The sequence below is a fragment of the Rhipicephalus sanguineus genome, chromosome 11 (genome assembly GCF_013339695.2).
Source record: "Rhipicephalus sanguineus isolate Rsan-2018 chromosome 11, BIME_Rsan_1.4, whole genome shotgun sequence".
In the NCBI taxonomy this organism is placed as follows: Eukaryota; Metazoa; Arthropoda; class Arachnida; order Ixodida; family Ixodidae; genus Rhipicephalus; species Rhipicephalus sanguineus.
In genome coordinates this window covers 115,566,356-115,585,596 of record NC_051186.1, presented here as the reverse complement: position 1 = coordinate 115,585,596, position 19,241 = coordinate 115,566,356, and positions in this window count along the sequence as shown.

The following is a 19,241-nucleotide window of genomic DNA, read 5'->3' as shown; positions in this document are numbered from 1 at the left end:
TTGTGTTGACTTATTCACACTTTTTTAACTGCGAAGCTTTCATGCAGGGCATAGAAACGGCTTTTAACCGCAAGGAAGCACCGACGCCACAACTGCACAACTCGCCTCACCTCGCCTCACTACCGCGCCTGCTCCTGTGTCGTTATGCCCAGTCGGGCATCCGCCAAGCAGTAGCAACGGAGAAGCCACGTCAAGCCACGCTCCTCAATGGGACCCGCCGCACCTAGTTACCGCTACAGCTGATGTGGCGACATACCAAGCAATACTCGCGCCATGGCAACAGCTGCGGAGGAGCCGCGTCGAAGCTACCAAATGACCAACAATAACCGCGCCAAGTTATAAGTAAAGGTGTTCCCTAGCATCGGTTTGCGTCATTAAATACGCGATAAATAGATCTACTGCGCATGTGCATGCTGTCGCGATTGTTATAGAAGATCCTCGTGCTCTCGTGCCGAGGAATTTCCTAGTCATGGGTCGCCCAGAACCGTACACCTCAAGAAGACGCTGCCTAGCCCGGGGCACGACCTCCTGCAGGGCGAGAACGAGATCAGCTGCGGCGATCCGACCCAGCCTACATGAACAAAGCGGCTGACATGAAGAGTCAACATTCCGGAATATACTGTCCACGAGAACAAGTGGGAAGTTTTAAGTAAACGAGCCAAGCGCCGTCAACACGGAGATGGATGGGCTGAGTACGAGCGATGAAAGGCCCGCGCGAGGTCAGGGAGAGCCGATTCTATGTTGGCAGGCGAGTTTCTAGTGTGTGACTCTTTGATCGACGAGCTCCACTGTTGTAAAGTATTGCGCCGCTGAGTGCAAGCCTTTTCATTGTTCGTTTCCCGCGTACGTGTTTAATATTAAAGGCGAAGCTTTATTAGCGAACCTCAAGCACTTTGGCTCTATCTATCTATCTATCTATCTATCTATCTATCTATCTAGCCGCCTACGTCTGGGCGCTCTTTTGGTCGTCTCCATAACTTGTAATCTACCAACATTTGCGCAGCAGGGGATCAGTGTATGACGAACACGATTCACTGGTCATGACAGGAATAACGCAGAATACCTGTCGCGTACGTCATGAAACCCTTTCTCTCAGTCATGTGTGGCACATACCCGTAAACCAGAGAGAATGTTATGCGGGTATGTGCCACAGGTGATACAGTCTCAACCAACACAGTAACCGCGAACACACAATTTGACACGCAAGGAAAGTGATGATCATAATAGCTGTTAGGGTTTATGTCCGAGAACCACGATATGATTATGAGAGACGCTGTAGCGAAGAGTTCCGGAAATTTTGACCATCGGGTATTCTTTAACATGTACCGAGATCACACAGACCACGGGAATCTAGCATTTTGCCTTCTTCGAAATGCGAACGCCGCGGCCGGATTCGAACCCGCGACCTTCGGGTCTGCAGCCGAGCACCTTCCTCCCTACACCTCCAGCGCCGGACGGAAGGAACGTGAGGAAACTAAAGACAGAACACCCCTGGAAGACGCTCAGCTACCATTCACTCGTCCACGTGGTCCGCAACGTGGACCACGTGGAGTAATCAAAAACGGGCGTCAATGCTTCCTACAATATATCTGCTCAGAGTACCAGGCCTCTCATCACTACCGGTGACTTCAACATTGATTTATCAAAACTAAACAACGCTTGGTCCTTATACTACGTGAAAGACGGATTGGATGTGGCGAGGACATCAAAAGACCTCGCTGCCACGTCCACGACAAGAGGCATCATACATAATTTCATCGTAAGAGGCATCCAGGATTTCCACCACCTGCACTCTACCTCGCCCTTCACTACACTTATACTCCTCATAGCCGTGATCACGAACGGATCCTGTTAACAAGTCCGGTCCAGCTGGTGGTGCTTACTGGTCATGTTGATGATGACCTTCTTTAAGAACTGTCAAGAAACCCTTCTACACATACACGCGGGTTCGTGAAACGTGGTGCGTTCTCCGTCATAACGGACAAGTAGAGAAATAACAACTGTAATTGTGACTGTAACGTATGTGCAGTGCGCATGCGCGTGCCACTCGGCGGAGTATATCTAGGGAAGCTTTCCTGAATGCAGCTTAGTTGCGAGTGACGCCTGCCCTGTGCATCCGTGTCCCTTCTTTGTCCTGTTCGGATTCGCGCTATCCAGCATTGAAGAATACAAGCACTAAATATCATGAGGGTACTAGGAAGCTATTATAAGCTACATATCAGCTTACCGCGTCTGGTGTTGGTAGCACCCATGTTGCTGTTGCGATCGTTACGCAACTGTAAACAGCTGAATATATAATAGATATGCGACTCTTCAACATATGAATGTGCGTATACCACATCCATATTTCTCTAGCGTCATTCCTTAACGTTTCGCTCAATGTGAAAAATTACGCCACAGTCAACATCCCGCGCATGCTTCCCATAACATCGATTCCCACAGTACGTGGGTTCTGCCATATATTTAGTTTACGAGTTTATTAACAGACGACAATTGTCAAATAGTAAAGCGAACCTAATCAAGACTTAGGAATAATTTTCATGAAGTACAGCGGCCCTATTGCAGGACTTTGGGGTCTGATAGTGGCATTTACAATAACTGTGATAGTAAACTTGTGATCTTCAGCCATCTTTACAATTTTCTCAGTTTATACCTATGAAAATACCTATGAGTGTCAGCAAGAACAGAACACTGTAGGAGCAAAGAAATGTACGACGTGCCTGTGTCGCACTTCTCTGGCACGTAATGTGTATTGTTTTGCTGGCAATCATGAATAAAAGACTTACCCTACTTCGGCCAGCAACCGAACCTGCGGGGGTTGATGGCGGTGGAGACTGAAAAGAGTATAACACGGATATTGACTGTGGTATACACACATGCACATTGTCACTACTGTGCGTTTATTTTAGTTGTACTCTTTACAATGTTGCTCTAAAAGTTGCCTCGTTACCAATATTTTACAAAGGACACATTCCTGGGGCAGGTTATATCTTGCTGCAAATTTGATGTCCGACAATTGGCGACCAATTACGTATAAAGTGTACAAGTGTACACACATTACTATTGCCTCTGAACACTTAGTGGCACTTTGATGGCATTGTTACACTGTGAATTGAATTTTCTAAAGTACAATGAGCTTTCTTGAGCGACATGGTTGTGACATCTCTCCAGTCGCAATTCTTATGTATAGTTCAATTTATTTTGGTGATTTCAGACATGAGATGTGGTATTTGTAATTTGTAACTGCAGTTACTACTTCTTGACTTGAAACACGTTATGTTTGAACTATTGAATGAGCGAATGTGACGCCAGTTTACATGTACATTCTGTTCAGTACAAAGCGTGGTATATGTGCATGATGTCGTGGGAAGGATGACACTTCTCATTGGTATCAATTTTGTTAAAATCACGAAGGCTGGGCTGCACACATGATGAAATACCCGCTCATATTAGTCAGTTCAAACCGTTGTGTTGCTTGAGCAGCAAAGATTAGGGAAATGTCCTAGTGCGTGGTCTATACTCGGCTCCTTTGAACTGCAAGAAAAAGCACGCATCTGGTGGTACAGGACTCTGAATCATGCTGTCGGCGCGATGATTCCTGCGGTTTTGTTATTGTGTGGTCGTATGCATTTATAACTGCGCACAAACAATCAAACATTGATAGTGTGCTTGTACTGATCCATTCTGGTATTGTGCAGCCGGCTTGCACAATATACCAGGGGGTCGTCATGCAGTATTTTCTTTGAACATGAAATGCCATATCGCTTCCACTAGAATAAAATACAGGGAAGCACATAGTAAAAGGCAATTTTTTGCTTTAGTAAAAGTCAAAGGCAAATTTTCGTTCAGTAAAAGTAACAAGAGAAAGCTGTCGTACTGTGCATTTCTCAATAATAAAAAAATACATTGCGATAATAGGTCATATTATTCTACATATTGATTGTCCTAGAATGATTTACAGCGGACGTCGAAAGATGGAAAACGTTGTAGTTTATCATGCAGACCAATGTTGCATGCAAACGAAGAGCAACCAACTGGCTTTGTTTGCGGCTTTGATTTACCGGCATGTTGAGGCGTTTATTAGACGGTAGTCGGGGACGATATGCAATGGCGACAGTCAAGGCAGAAACACTGATTCAGAGCGCGCGCGCAAACAGCCAAAGGGGACGACCCACTAGAAGGCTATAGAGAGCGCAACCCATTAGTCATTGAAGGCTTCGCTACAGGCACGTTAATTTACCCGAGGTAGGCCTGGTAGTGCTGTATCTGGTAACAATGACTCTAAGTTCCAGGACAAGGTCCTCACGCTGTCTTCAAGAGCAAAATATCGGCGACGCAGCTCCTCCCCGCAGTCGCGCTTATAGAAATTGGCGACCCATTCACACGTTTTCTGCCAGCTATCTGCGAGTACGCACCAGGATCCACAAAAAGTCTGCTGCTGCATTTAGAATGTAGCAGAGAACACCGCTACTGGCATTGTGGCTGTTGTCGTATTGGGTATGCGTCTGAACTCTGGCGGCAGAAATCGAGCTGACGTGTGGGATGCTGTGGTGTGGTGCTGTTATCTTCTTCTTCGCATGGGCTTGGTTCACGACATGAAGGGTGCGTCTGAAACATGAACACACAAGCTAGACCCCCGAGCAGCCGCGTGGTTGTTCCAATGTTCCAATGGCGATGTTCCAATGAGTCGAACTTTAACAATATTTATAATTTTTTCGCCTAGTTGTAAGCAAACAGAAAATTGTAAATGCAAGACAATAACACTCGCAGTACCATAATAACGACGAGCATGATCGTCAGTCACGGGTGATCTGATCACTGGTCATTTTTTTATATGTGTGGCCGAAGGTGCGAGCGTACTGGTTGGTGCATCCGTCAGCTCTAGAGCAGTCTCAACTACTCGTGTTGCGCAAGCCATCGTATTAGAACTTCTTATTGAAAGCTTGATGCACGCTGGCTTAACCTGCGCCGGGCGTTGGTGCACGTGTGACGATCATATGGAAATAAATAAACGACCACGCACAGCAATATAGGCCAGACACGCCGCTCTATAAGTGAAAGCTTTAGTCTCCATTAGTCGTATTTGCCAACACGAACATGGACTCATTTTGCAGAACAAATCCAAATTCCTGTTCAGTAATGGAGCAGCGACGATACCGTCCGAGAGTTATACAAGTACTTCTATTCGATCACATACACGTCAGTGCCTCAGTGTTTCTAGAATGACCTTGTAGAGCCCAGAACATTATTCTTAGACTCAGTTCAATGAATGTGCCATCTTGACCAATAGTCGCGTGGTATTTCGCCCATGTTGACTACGGCTTCGTATTCTTGTCTTTTCTATATTAAATTGTTCCGGTCGCCTCTCGTCTGTATTTTTTAGGGGCGAAGCTCCTTAAGGCGGCACCCGTTCGTCCCTCGTAGTTGTCGTAGTAGTCGTAGTGCGTAACCAGTCTTACGCTTCGACCTCCAAGGTGGTGCCGGTGGGAGGTTTTTCCTGTGCGTTGTTGAACAATAAAAAATTCGCAGCGTGCGCGTTAACTAAAAGCCGTCTTCTGTCTCTCATTCCCCATTAGCAGCCATTGGCATGTTCCAGTAGGAAACGTTAGTAGAAGTAGAAGTGTAAGTGTTAGCTAAAAGCCGACTTCTGTCTCTCATTCCCATTAGCAGCCATTGTTTACCTCCAAGGTAGTGCCTGGTGAGATTTCTCCTGTGCGTGATTAAACAATAAAAATGTTGTTCAAAACGCCGTTGATTGATGAAATAAACCAACGAAAGACGCCAGATGTTTTGTAAAAGCAAAACGAAAGAACGCCAGATGTTTCTAAAGCAAAACGAAAAGACGCCAGCTGCTTAACGAAAGACGCCAGATGTTTTCTAAAGCAATGGTTTTCTAAACAATGAAAATTCACAGCGTACATGTAAAATTAAAGTGAGCTGCAAGTCGTCATAACTCATCGAACCTTTAGTATAAACGCGCCCGATCTCACGTCGGTGATGATGTACTGGGCAGAATTCACGGAAGATTCACGGTTTACCGATGAACCTCCGCAGCTTCGCCCACTCATCATCATTCACTCCGTGGATATGCTGTGATTTTTCCATTTTTTCTCTCGAACGTTATTATAGAAGTCTTGGCATCTTCGATCATAATGTAGCGGCAGTGAGTTCTGCGGTGTTCGTTGGCCACTGTTTAATTATGCTTTAGGATTTGAGTTCTACATAAATGACCAGATACAAGGAATCACGCATTGGTAATTGCATCCTACTTTGCTCTCATATTTTTAGTGCGGTCTGCACTCTATACGTGGTACGCAATATTATATTGTGGCATCAAAGATGACAATGGCTTAATTAGGATGTAACACTTGCCCAAGGTGGAATACCACCGGCACCTCCAGGACTTGAGGGGGACCCAGGCTGAAAAGAGTATAGCGTGAAAATTACGTCAAAGAAGAACAGATAATGCACACAAGCGCATAACACAATGAAAATGTTTATTTTTACAAAAAGTACTTAAGAATTAGCAGTAGTAGTAGTACAGTTTAAAACAATCTGTAAGAGTTACCTTCCCCGGGCGGTTTATAAATACCTCGCCACTAGCGGTCCGAAATGATTGTTAACACTATTGCATCCAAGTAATCTTTTGTAAGCGGCCATTTTTGGTCTGGGGGACCCGCCGTCATCGTAGTTACTCCATTGAATTCCACCCTCTGTTTTTCACGCGAGCGAGAACCCCGACAATGAATGCCGCCAATAGGACTATCTGCTAAGACTAGCCCCTCAACGTCAAGGCTACTAGCGGCGCTTACTAACGCTGCTACATGTAAATGCATATATATACCCCATAAAGTGGACAGTACTATTTCCCCCTGGCATTGCTCAGTAGCAGAGCATCGGAGGCGTTATTCCAAGGTCACAGGTTCGGTCTCTACCGGCGGCAAGTTACAAAACGTACTTAAGAATTAACAGTTGTAATTCTATAGTTGATAACAATCTGCAAGAGTTTACTTCCCCGGGCGGTTTATACCTACCTCTCCACTAGCGGTCAGAAAACTGTTTGCTGTTTAAGTGAAATGAATGTTAACATAATTGCATCCAAGTAATCTTTTGTAAGCGGCCATTTTTGTTGAAAGCGACCCGCCATCGTCGTTATTCCACCCACTTTGCTTCACGTAAGCGACAACCCCGACAACGAATGCCGCCAATATGACTATGTGCTAAGACTACCCCCTCACCGTCAAGGCTACTAGCGGCGCTTACTAACACTGCTAGGTTTAACTGCATATATATAGCCCATCAAGTAGACAGTACTATTTCCCCCTGGCATTGCTCAATTGCAAAGCAGTGAACGCGTTATTCCAAGGTCACAGGTTCGGCCACTTTATTTTTCTCCACGTTTACATCATAACCACTAGAAATAGCATCCCCTGTACTATATATGGCTTTCTTGTCTGTTAGTTCGTGATAATGTTGTATCTAGCAAACAAACACGAGCCCTTGAATTTCTCCTTTAATTGTTCAGCGAGGAACAAATCAGCGGAACAAAGCAACCTCGCGAGCCAAGCTTGAAATAAACTTTGAAAGCCGCTAATAATATATGGGGACATGGTTCACCTGATCAAGACACTCAAGAGCAGAACGGATGAGATGAAAGCTTGTAGGTTCATTACGGATACTTTGTTTTGAGGATTTCACAAAAACATGGTAAGCGCGAAACCTATTTGAACAACTTGGACCATTATGACGAAAATAAAGAGTTACTCTAACACAGATAGCAAAAGAAAATTGTTGAAACTGGACTTCGCTGTAGCAGTTAGCTCCGTTACCGGATCGTGGCGATGAATATCGAGGATAGGACCCGCCTGTTCAAGCGTGCTCATACCAAACGGAGTAAAGATAAGCTAAGCTCTGCTTAGAGTTTAGCGAGAACTTTGCATCATTTATTATCCGGAACGTATGAGCCATGGCTGCCGAATTTGAGCGGGAAGCAACAGCCATGGAACGAACGCTGGCACAACTGATTCGGCAATAGGATACTGCAAAAACTTTGTATCTGATCATGTCTTCTATGGAAGCTTGTAGCACGACCTTGAAGCGCTGCTGGACCTCAAAAGTCAACGATCAGGAGAGCGATCAGCAAGTAGCAGGCACCTCTGACTTTGACATTACCGTCTGTCGCGATGTCATCCGAGGCGAAATGAAGGAGCTCACACGCGAGGCAGAACATAAGCCACGTCCGGTGAGTCGCGTCCCAACGTAATCCGGGTTGTCAGATAATCCGCGGCACACCTTAATGCAACAGTTGCGAAGGCGGCTCTTTACGTGCCCACAGCAAACAGCACTGCTCGCCTGCTTGAACCAACAGCTGCCCACCTGCCCCAAGAATGTAGCCTACCTCGTTTTGTGGCTGAAAACCCTTGGTAACGTGACCTGAAGTGTCGCCATTAAAGCACGCTGCTGCGTTTTCACTGGGGAGGAGTGGGTCACCCGTATACATGTCGTTCGTAACGTCAAGCCTAATCAGAGGGTACCTTGAATGCATCATCAATCTCTGCTGACCACTGAAGAGCAGGACTAAAGATTATTTTCCAGGAGTCACGCCCACATGGCCTCCGCTAAGATCAACTACGGTCACATCACTCATGGATTAAGGATCACTGAGCCCACGCGCATCGCTGTTTCCTAGGCGTCGTTCCGTTCCACAAGCTCGCACCCGAAAACCGAAAGCAACGGACCTGCGAAGGCGTATCGCTTGCATCCTCACCTACTAAGATTCCCCATCGCGGTTTCAGAGTGACGACAACACATTTTAGCTAAGAGCTGCCATAACATAAATATCACTTCAGGTTTGCGTTGGAAATAGACGCTTTCCATCTGAATACCTCTGTCTAAACTAACGCTGAGCATTTCATAGAAGCTATAAAATAGCGAATACAAACAAATGTGTACCGCGAGGGAGTAGATCGTAGATGGGCACGTCAGGTAGTTACATTATTACGCCCTTTGGAGAATGCAATCCAAGGGCTGAGATAAGAGGCATTGCTTACTTTCTCTACTTTATTGTAGGGTGTGGATTTTCAATGAAATATATATTAGTAAGATACTTGTTACCAGAGGTTGGTACGATAGATAACCTACGTAGGTCCAGAGTGCAAATCTCGACAGAATATTATATGCCTCTGGAGTTTATCGTAGAAGCAACGCCTTGCTGCACCGCGGGTTAGTGGTGATAAAACTGTGTCACTGAAATTGTCTTTTAGAGAACCATTAGGGTAATTAAGTTGTGCCATTAAGAGGTTCATTAAGTTGTGTCTAACAAAGACACACGAGCCCTTGATCAATCCTGCACATTTGTACAGAATTGCATTTTGCAACTGTGAAGGTAGAGGTGCTAAAAGAACTGGACTATTTTTGAGCAAATGTACTTGCGTCTGAAGGGGTGTTCACTTGATGAATGAACAATCCCCGACTAGAATTTGTATCTAGACATCAGCTGCCTCTGAACGCGCTAATGTCATGATCTCTTCACAGTGAGGGCCATCTCCCTTACCTCGTGTCTAGGCAAAACGATGGAACACATGATTCTCAACAGACTCACGAGGCACTTGGAACAAAGCGACAAGTTGCCTTACAATATGATAGGATTCCGTCCTGGGTTGTCAACCCAGGATGCCATGCTTTTAATCAAGCATCAGGTCCTGCAGGTCAGCCCAAAGCACACGAGAGTGATCTTGGGGCTGGACGTCGAGAAAGCCTTTGATAGGGTGACGAACAAAGCCATACTCGAAGCCTTGTCAGATATGGGACTCGGAGAAAGGCTCTTTAATGTGGTCAAATCCTTCCTGGGAGACAGAAAAGCCAGCCTCAAGCTGGGAGAACTGAGGTCGAAAGACGAACACGAACTGGGGAACAGAGGCACTCCGCAAGGAGCAGTGCTGTCTCCAGTGCTTTTCAATCTGGCCATGACCAGAGTTGCTAAGGAACTAGAAAGGATTGAGGGGGTGGGTTTCGTGATATACGCGGACGATGTAACCATCTGGAGTGCTCAAGGGAGCATGGGAGAAACCGAGACGAGAATGCAGGAATGCGTTCGAGTGGTCGAGGACACCCTAAGCGGAATGGGCCTGAGGTGTTCGGCTGCAAAGTCGGAGTTAGTAATCTTAAAGCGAGGCAGGGGTAGAAGACCCAAAGGGTACGACCCCGATAACGAACCCAAGATAACACTAACATGCCAAGACGGATCCGCAATAAGGCAAGTCGAGGAGCTCAAAATACTGGGCTATTACATTGACGACAAGGGTTGTAACTCTACTACCATACAGAAAATCTCGGAGAAAATGGCACAGGTCGTGAGACTTTTAAAGCGAATAACCAACAGACACAGTGGCATAGGAGAGGACAGCGCGCTACGGCTGGTCCATGCCTTCGCCCTTTGCCACTTTAGATATGTGGGAGGTCTAGTAAATTGGACGGTCACGGACCGCAACAAGTTAAACGCTTTACTCAGAAAGCTAACGAAGTTCGCTCTCGGGTTGCCCATTAGCACGCCGAACAAGAAACTAGCAGATCTAGGAGTCCATAACACCATGGAGGAGATTGCGGAGGCACAACAGGTAACGCAACTCGCTAGATTAAACAAGACGCGCGCGGGTAAAAAAATACTCGCTGCAATAGGACTAGACCCGAATAGAATGCGTGAGCCGGAGGAGGTGGAGGTGTAGCTTAATTGCGAGCAGAGAGATGCGATCAGAACCACCCCTCTCCCAAGGAACATGCATCCAGTACATAACGTAAACAGGAGAAAGGCGAGGGCGCAAGCCCTTCTTAAAGAAATTGAGAGCGTGGGAACACAGGCGGCGATTGTTGACGCGGCATGGGTCAGAGGTAGAAAAGCATACACGGCAGTAGTCGTAGACATTAAAGGAGAGGTGCGGGACGCGATAACCGTACTCAGTAAGGAATCGTTTGTCGCAGAACAGGCCGCGATAGCCCTGGCGGTCAGGAGTAACAAATGGACCCACGTATATAGCGACTCAAAAACGGCGGTAAAAAGCTTTGAGAAAGGCCTAGTAGCCAAATGCGTAAGAAAGATCTTAGGAGAAGGAGAAATCCCAGAAACAGCCATCAGATGGTTTCCTGCGCATATGGGACAAGTGGACGAAACCCGAGTGAACCTCAACGAGGTCGCCAACGACCGGGCACGAGGACTGACATGCCGTGCCGGTCAAACTCGAGGTGACGTCTATGACCATTCGGGGGACACAAAAGATTCACTGCTGTCGTACAACGAAATTACAAAACACTACTACATGGAGCGTAGGCATTTTCCGTTGCCACACCTAAAATTAAATAGACCGCAGGCGGTCAGTCTGCGGTTACTGCAGACGGGTACCTACCCGACACCGTACAACGTAAATAAAATTTATCCGGAGCTGGAAGTAAGGACAGTGTGCGATGCATGTAATGGCGTCATGGCAATCAGACACGTGATGGCGGGATGCCCCGCCTCTCTCGCCGATCCCGACCGGGAATGGGAGAAGTGGATGCGGCTCATCAAGAGCGACGAACTAGACGATCAATTAAGGGCTGTCCAGAAGGCCCACGACGCCGCCACCCGTCTCGGTCTGGTGGTGCCGACGTGGACGCGGCCCGCCTCGGCCTAAAAAACCGAGCTTCAGGACTGTTTATAATAAAGTTATTCAATCAATCAATCAATTCACAGTGAGGGCTGTGTTGAAAAGGTTTCCTTTCTTATTCAGTTATCCGAATCCCATTTCCTCGGTGTTTTTTCTCTAACCTTGCACAGTAGGAAATATTGTTTAAATGCGAAGCAGCTTATGACGGAGTTCAATCCGGTGTGCGACGTGACCACCTTTACTGCGCCACCTTTCAACCCTCTCCACTGCCCCTCGCCCCCTCTCCACTCCCACCTTCTCGTTTCGATAGAAGGCTCGCGTTACATCATACACGCGCTCAGTCACTGCGCCGGCTGCGCTGGTGTCATGAGTTTGAACGTCAACGTCGGAGCCAGTTGCAGTAATACCTTAACGCCTGCCGAGATCGCGGAACAGCGGGTGCAGCAGCGGAATGCTCGACGCGCCGAAGCGCAATGTAAACGTCAGCAAGCTGACCCCGAGCTTGAGCTCCGGGCTAGGGATGCCCAGCGCAAACGGCAACGTCGGCGGGAAACTGCTACGGATGAAACGCGGGCTCGACATGCCGAAACGCAATGGCAGCGTCGGCAAGCAAACCCCGATGTACGCAACGCCGACGTCGAAGCCAAGCGTCAGCGTCGAGCCAGCGCGTCGGCCTCGGACAGACGACGCGAGTCCAAAGCCCACGCAGACCGCCTCGCTAGACTTCAATGCTCGGGCTTCGACGATGCCGACGCCCGGTTCCAGCGCGAGTTCCTCGACCGGAGCTTCGGGCACAGCTGCAACTTGTGCGACCGACTTTGATTCGATAACAATCTGAACAAGGGCGGTAGCATGCGCAACGAGCGCCAACGGAACGCGATCGTTCAAGTGCGTCGCCCCATGGTTCCCTTTAGCGGGAGATGGTGTAAATTTTTAGGCTGCTGATTGAATGTGGTCTTTTGATCAATTCTTTTTCTTCTCAGCTCCTAATGGTTACAGTTGCCCATTACCCATTTTACCCTCAAAGATGGGTTCGCGCAATAGAACAGGTCAGGTGAAAGTAGCACTTTCGCTTCTCATCTTTCTTGTACTGCCTTTTTCCACTACATGCTGTCAGGACACGGAAACAAGATTCCGTTCGAGTGTCTTCCGTTCCGTATTTGTTCCCGTCTTTCGTCTATGTGGTTATGGTATGTACATGTAATTGCTTCGATTCACTATTACATTAGTAATGACAACGTCTTCGTTTTCACTTGTGCTGAACGTTCGACTTTCACTGCATACCAGGTACATCTAAAGTACTACAGTGAAACCTCGGTGATACGAATCTCACGGGAACACCAAAAATATTCTTATCATCCGAAATTCGTATCACCAGAAACCATGGAAAATTAGGATGCGACAAAGAGAAGCTGGCGTACATTTTGATTTATTAGGGGCGAAGCTCCTTAAGGCGGCACCCGTTCGTCCCTCGTAGTCGTCGTCGTCGTAGTAGTGAGTAACAAGTCTTACGCTTTGACCTCCAAGGTGGTGCCGGTGGGAGATTTCTCCTGTGCGTTGTTGAACAAAAAAAAATTCGCAGCGTGCGCGTTAACTAAAAGCCGAATTCTTCTGTCTCTCATTCCCCATTAGCAGCCATTGGCATGTTCCAGTAGGAAACGTTAGTAGAAGTAGAAGTGTAAGTGTTAGCTAAAAGCCGACTTCTTCTGTCTCTCATTGCCATTAGCAGCCATTGTTTACCTCCAAGGTAGTGCCTGGTGAGATTTCTCCTGTGCGTGATTAAACAATAAAAATTTTGTTCAAAACGCCGTTGATTGATGAAATAAACCAACGAAAGACGCCAGATGTTTTGTAAAAGCAGAACGAAAGAACGCCAGATGTTTTTCTTAAAGTGTAGTAGTAGTAGTAGTCCACCTCGCGCGATCGTCAACGGGCGAGGTGGACCGGCAACGGCGCGAGGACCCTGCCGTACGAGAGTTAAATCACACTAAAAGACATACTTTGCGGGCGATACACTAGTGAGCTTTCAACTTTTCGTCTTAATGTACATGATAAAGAAATTATTTCTACGAAAAACGCAAGGCACACCTTGAGCAATATGTTTGGTTTTGGGACGCTAAGTGGAACCATGAGGCGATGCGAAGCCGGAGCACTTGCACGATCGCGTTCCGTTGGCTTTCGTTGGGCATGCTACCGACCTCGCGTCGTGGAACGCGCGTCCTGTCTTCCCTCTAGCCTTGCCTTTAATTCGCACAGGGCGAGCGGGGAATGCGGTCGCTCTTGGCGCTCTTTCGCTCGGGAGCGGATTTCTTCCTTGCATTTCACCGATCACAAGTGATAATGAAGGGACCACGTAAACCAACAGTACAATAAAAGTTTGATGTTTAATATATACACGATGTTTCACACTCTTTATATTATGTACTGGGCGCATTTCACGGAAGAGTTTCACGGTTTACAGATGATTCCCTCCGTAGCTTCGCCCCACTCATCATCATTCACCCCGTGGATATGCTGTGATCTTTTGTTCTTCAGGGCCGCAGAAACGTCAGGAAGAACCCTGAGTGATTGTCAGTTAAGTTTTTAAATGTCGGCAATCATACCAGCACTCATAAATATACGGCCCGTACGCGCGTATTTAACTAATGAACCAGGTGCCTTGGGACCCGCGACAGCAGTAGCCCCTTCCAAATTTTAGTATGCTTTTTTGCATGACACCGGAACACTGCAGCGAAAGTAACAAAAGAAGCGCTTTGACGCGATGGATCAATGACACAAAATTACAGAACCACGGTCCTGTGTTATGATTTTAGATGCGAAGTATCTTATGGCGGAGTTCAATCCGGTGGTAGTGGTGGTGGTGTGCGGCGTGACCACCCTTACTGCGCATGCGCATACCCTCTCCACTCACCCTCACCCCTTCCCCTCTCCACATCCCCTCTCCCATCCTCCATTTCACCCTCTCCACTTTCCCTCTTCCTCCCCTCTCGCCTTCGCCTCTCCCCTCCCCCTTTCCACTCTTCCTCTGAAACGCGGGCTGGACATGCCGAAATTCTGAGCAGCGCCGCGATTAGCACCAGCGCATGCGCGTCCCCTCACCTTTCTCTCCTCTCCTACGCTGTCCCCCTCTCGCACGCCTGCCGACTACGTTCCCTGCTCGCCCTGTGAGAATTAACGGCCAGGCTAGAGAGAAGATAAGACGCACGTAGCGTTCCCCTTCGCGTTCCACGACGCGAGGTCGGTAGCATGCCCGAAGAACGTCAACGGAACGCGATCGTGCAAGTGCCCCGGCTTCGCATCGCCTCATGGTCCCCTTTAGCGGGAAATGGTGTAATTTTGTTATCGCGTAGGTGTTGGGAATGTTTTTTGGGAGATTTACGGCCGTGCCCGAACAAGTGCGACCTCAACGATCGCGCAAGTTCACTTTGTGAGGCCTGACTCCTTCGCCAACTCCGTCCTCGCTTTCTTTCGGTCCTCGTCCACCTTTCATGGGATATCTGATGCACGAGGCAGGCACGTGTAAACACAGTACAACGACAGCAGCCCGCGTCGACAAGTACGAAAAAAACAACATGGCGCCAATGTCCTCTGCAATGCTGTAATCTAACAGCGAAATCACACGGAGGTATATAAGAGCCTCAAAGATTCGTCCGCACAATATCGGAGGCCGTGACGCGTCCTTGAAGGTTTATTCTGACCTAAGAAAAATGTTTTTGTTACACCGTGTTTCTGACGATTTGGTGGTGCGGCGCTCGTGCCCACGCTTGCGTTCCCGCGCTCAAACGTGTCTTCCGCGACAGCGCGGACAGCACCTCTTCGTACCTGGGCGGTAGCGTACGTTCGTATCAAACGTCGCTAGGTGAAAATCGGTTCGCAACAACCGAACTCCATTACATTGCAGGCCAATGGGTCTTGGCCGGGACCAACGAAAAGTTCGTATCTCCCCGAAATTCGTATGCGCTGTGATCGTATCACCGAGGTTTTACTCTATTTTTCTTTTACATGAAAGATCGCATATTTTGTATTTGGATAAAACACTTAACTGAATTCCACCTATGGGGACAGTGTCAAGACATTGGGGTCTCGAAAACAAGAACAATCCCGATTTTTATGCTGTAGATGACACTGACAGTTCAGCCCAGTGCGCTGAAGTATCCACGACAAGCTTTAACTAGATCAGCGAGACATTTTGCTATTTTCACACGGTAAAATTATCCGACATCACTGAAGAAAATGCGCTTGTTACCTTGACCACAACACTCGTGTGTGTAATACGTTTACACATATTGATAGGAAACTAACCGTTTGAAATGACCTAAGACAGCGCTTGAAATGATGTAACGGATAGAGCACTCTAACTATAATGTCAGGTTCGGTTTATGCAGAGAGCCAGTATACGCAGTAAACATCCTTCTTCAAAGCATTCGTATAATATTTTAGCGCAGGCCGATGCGGGATGTATACTGAAGTCGGCCGAGCAGTGCCAAAATATTTACGCAAGAGCAGTACTGTGGATTTGGCTCATGAAGCAATGGTAGGTGTTTTAAAGATTAAACGTTCTGACAGGGCTAAATACCTAGTCAACGAAGCGGGTATCGATTGCGAGTCAGTCATTGTTGTGAAGGTAGAAAAGTGACTGCGCCAGTGATCACTGTTAGTCATTCCCATAGAAGAAAACTAAAGAGTCAAGGAAAGCTGTTCATTCGGCGATACTTTGCGCTCCGTATCGTACGTGTGGCACCATCGCGATACAGTGCTTTATTTTCTTATCTTCGCTAGTACACTAATCTAAGTAGCGGCTTTCTGCAGCTTAAGCGAAGAACAGTCAAGCGCCTAATGTTCTATTGCATAGCAAGTATTGGGGCTTTTCAAATATACATGCGTCAGTCATTTAGATGCATGTATTTTTTGTATCCTGTGTTTATGGAACAAGAAAGCACAAGAATAAAACACTCGTATAATGCTTCACTGCTACGCAGAACGCTTGGGTCTCATTCCTAGTGTAACGTTAACTTTTGTTCTTTCCATTCGTTGCGTCAACGCTTGCGATGTCGGTTTAATGACCACCCATCTAATTACCATTGTCTGTTCTCGACGTTCCTGGCTAGATATAAAGTGCCTCTGCCGCGTACACGTATACTGCGGCCTATGGTATACGGCTATGTGCCACACGTATCTCGAGGAAAGGGTTTTACGACGTACGCGACAGGAGTTTCACGTTATTCTTGTCATCACAAGACAGTCATATTCGTCAAGCCCTCTTACCCTCACATGCCTACATTGCTCTACACCAAGTTAAGGAAGCGATCGCGTGAGCACCCAGAAGTTGGCGGCTAGATAGGTAGATATATAGACACGCAGACAGAAACGCTGGAACTGCCTTGGTTTCTCTAGGAAATGCTTCGTATTTTAAAGGATTTGAAATTGTTGAGAAGACACTTCACGTGTTGAAATGTAAGGCGGCAAATGAGGTAGGACATGAATATGACTTCTTTCTCCTCGTAATATTAAACCTATGATAGTGCAATTAATAAAAGCAGTGTTCTCAATACGTAATTTTTCTGTATAAGCTGACTTAATGTATAAATGTAGTGCAGATTAGGTAACGTTTATGAGTGAGAACTAAATGTCCAAATGAAGCTACACGATGATCACAAATAAAAATAAGCCTGCACTGAGGCAATTATTAAGATATAATTGGTTCTTACTTCTATATTATGTAATAATTATTCAATTGTTACGCCAATTGGTAAATTTATCGATGCCTACTTTACGTACATGCTAAAATGCTAGCACCGGATGAAATTTGTGCTGGATTTATTTGAGACGATGATTCAAAAGGACCCTGTGAGTCTTCCTTAGCATGCATTGTGAAGAGTGCGTCGTTGTTTCATCAGCATGTTTGTTCACCCGAGTATATTCTTTTTAGATTCCTCTGACTTAGGGTGTTCTCTTGATCGATTATCACGCAATAACTTGTGCAGGCTGGTTACGGCTTCATCTAATAATAATATTATTCAATCAATCAATCATTTATTTAACGTGCCCAGGAACAACCGTAAGGTCTTTGTGCTGGCGCACGCAAAAAAACTATAAAAATAAACAATACAATACAGACAGTTTTCAGAAATAAAAAGAGCAAAAACACGTAGACAAAGAGAAATGAACACAAAAGGGGAGGAGCAAAATAAGACAACACGAGAAATATTAACGGGGAATAAAAAATTAGATTCATATATTACAACTATGCGGAAAGACTGAGAAGGGAAGACTTTGTACATTGTGCAGCACTATGTCAAAACAGTGCAAAGCTCGGATAAAAACAATGATTGTGGACTATGAAAAACGTCAAGATCAAAATTGCCATTATAGAGACTTTGTATTCTGTGAACGGTAGAGTGTGGGAAGAAGCAGGCGGGTCATGAAACGGTCTGTTCTCTCTGGTTAACTTACGCGGAATTCGAAAATTAACACAATTGAGAAGTACAGGGCAGGATATGATACCGTAAACTAGCTTGTAAAGAAATAAGAGATCAGAACGATTTCGTCGGCAGCGAAGTGATGGCAGTGGTAATAATTCTGCAGTATTTGAACGAGATGCAGAGTCATTTTTAGCAGAGCGATGGTTACATATGCTGAGGAATTTTTTTCTGGACTCGTTCAATGGTGTTACCGATGGATTGAGCAATGCCATTCCATATCACGGACGCATACTCAAGTTGTGGAAGGCATATTGCCGTGTACAATTTGTGTAGGGCCATGGGAGACCTGAATTCTCGAGATATTCTACAAACACATCCGAGAGAACGAAGGCCCCGCATAGCAGCACGCTTAACGTGAGAAGAAAAGTTTAACGCGCTGTCAACAACAACACCAAGATCACTGATCTCATAAGCCTTGCATAAGGACACAGAATTGACAGAGTATTGAAAGGACACGCTCGATGTTTTGCGAGTGACAGACATGAATTTTGTCTTCGAGGTATTCAGAGAAAGGGTATTACCGTTGCACCATTCGGAAAAAGAGCGCAAGTCTGACTGCAGCAAGCGACAGTCGTTAACTGAATGAATTTCCTTAAAACTCTTGATGTCATCGGCATACAAGAGGAATGAAGAATTACGAATGGCAAAACAAACATCATTAACGTAAATTAAAAGTAGGAATGGGCCTAATACGTACCCTTGAGGGACCCCACTAGTCACTATAGGGCTGACGCGCTGGAGTTTTGAGTACTGTGGCGGAGCCTGGTGGCGTGCGCCGGAGTTGCTTGGGTAGTCAAAAATGGACGCCGACCGGCGAGTTACGCAGTTCTCAGTTGCTTTAAGCGTTTTACTTAATTTTGCGCCTAGTTTTCAGGCTCAAAAAGTGCTTAAAACGTACGCAGGAACTTGTCCGCTATGCCTGCAGAGTCTGACATGTTTGACGAGCGATCCCTGCTTCAACAAACCGTGCCGAAAGCAAGTGGTCTGGGCGACGGCTCTGAGCAGCGCGCGGCCCCAAGCGCGGTCGCCGCCGTTATTGTTGTGTGGTTAATTGCCTCGAACATGGGGGTAAGGATCCTAATGTGCGGTTTTACTGGTTCCCCTGAAAGCCGTACGAAGT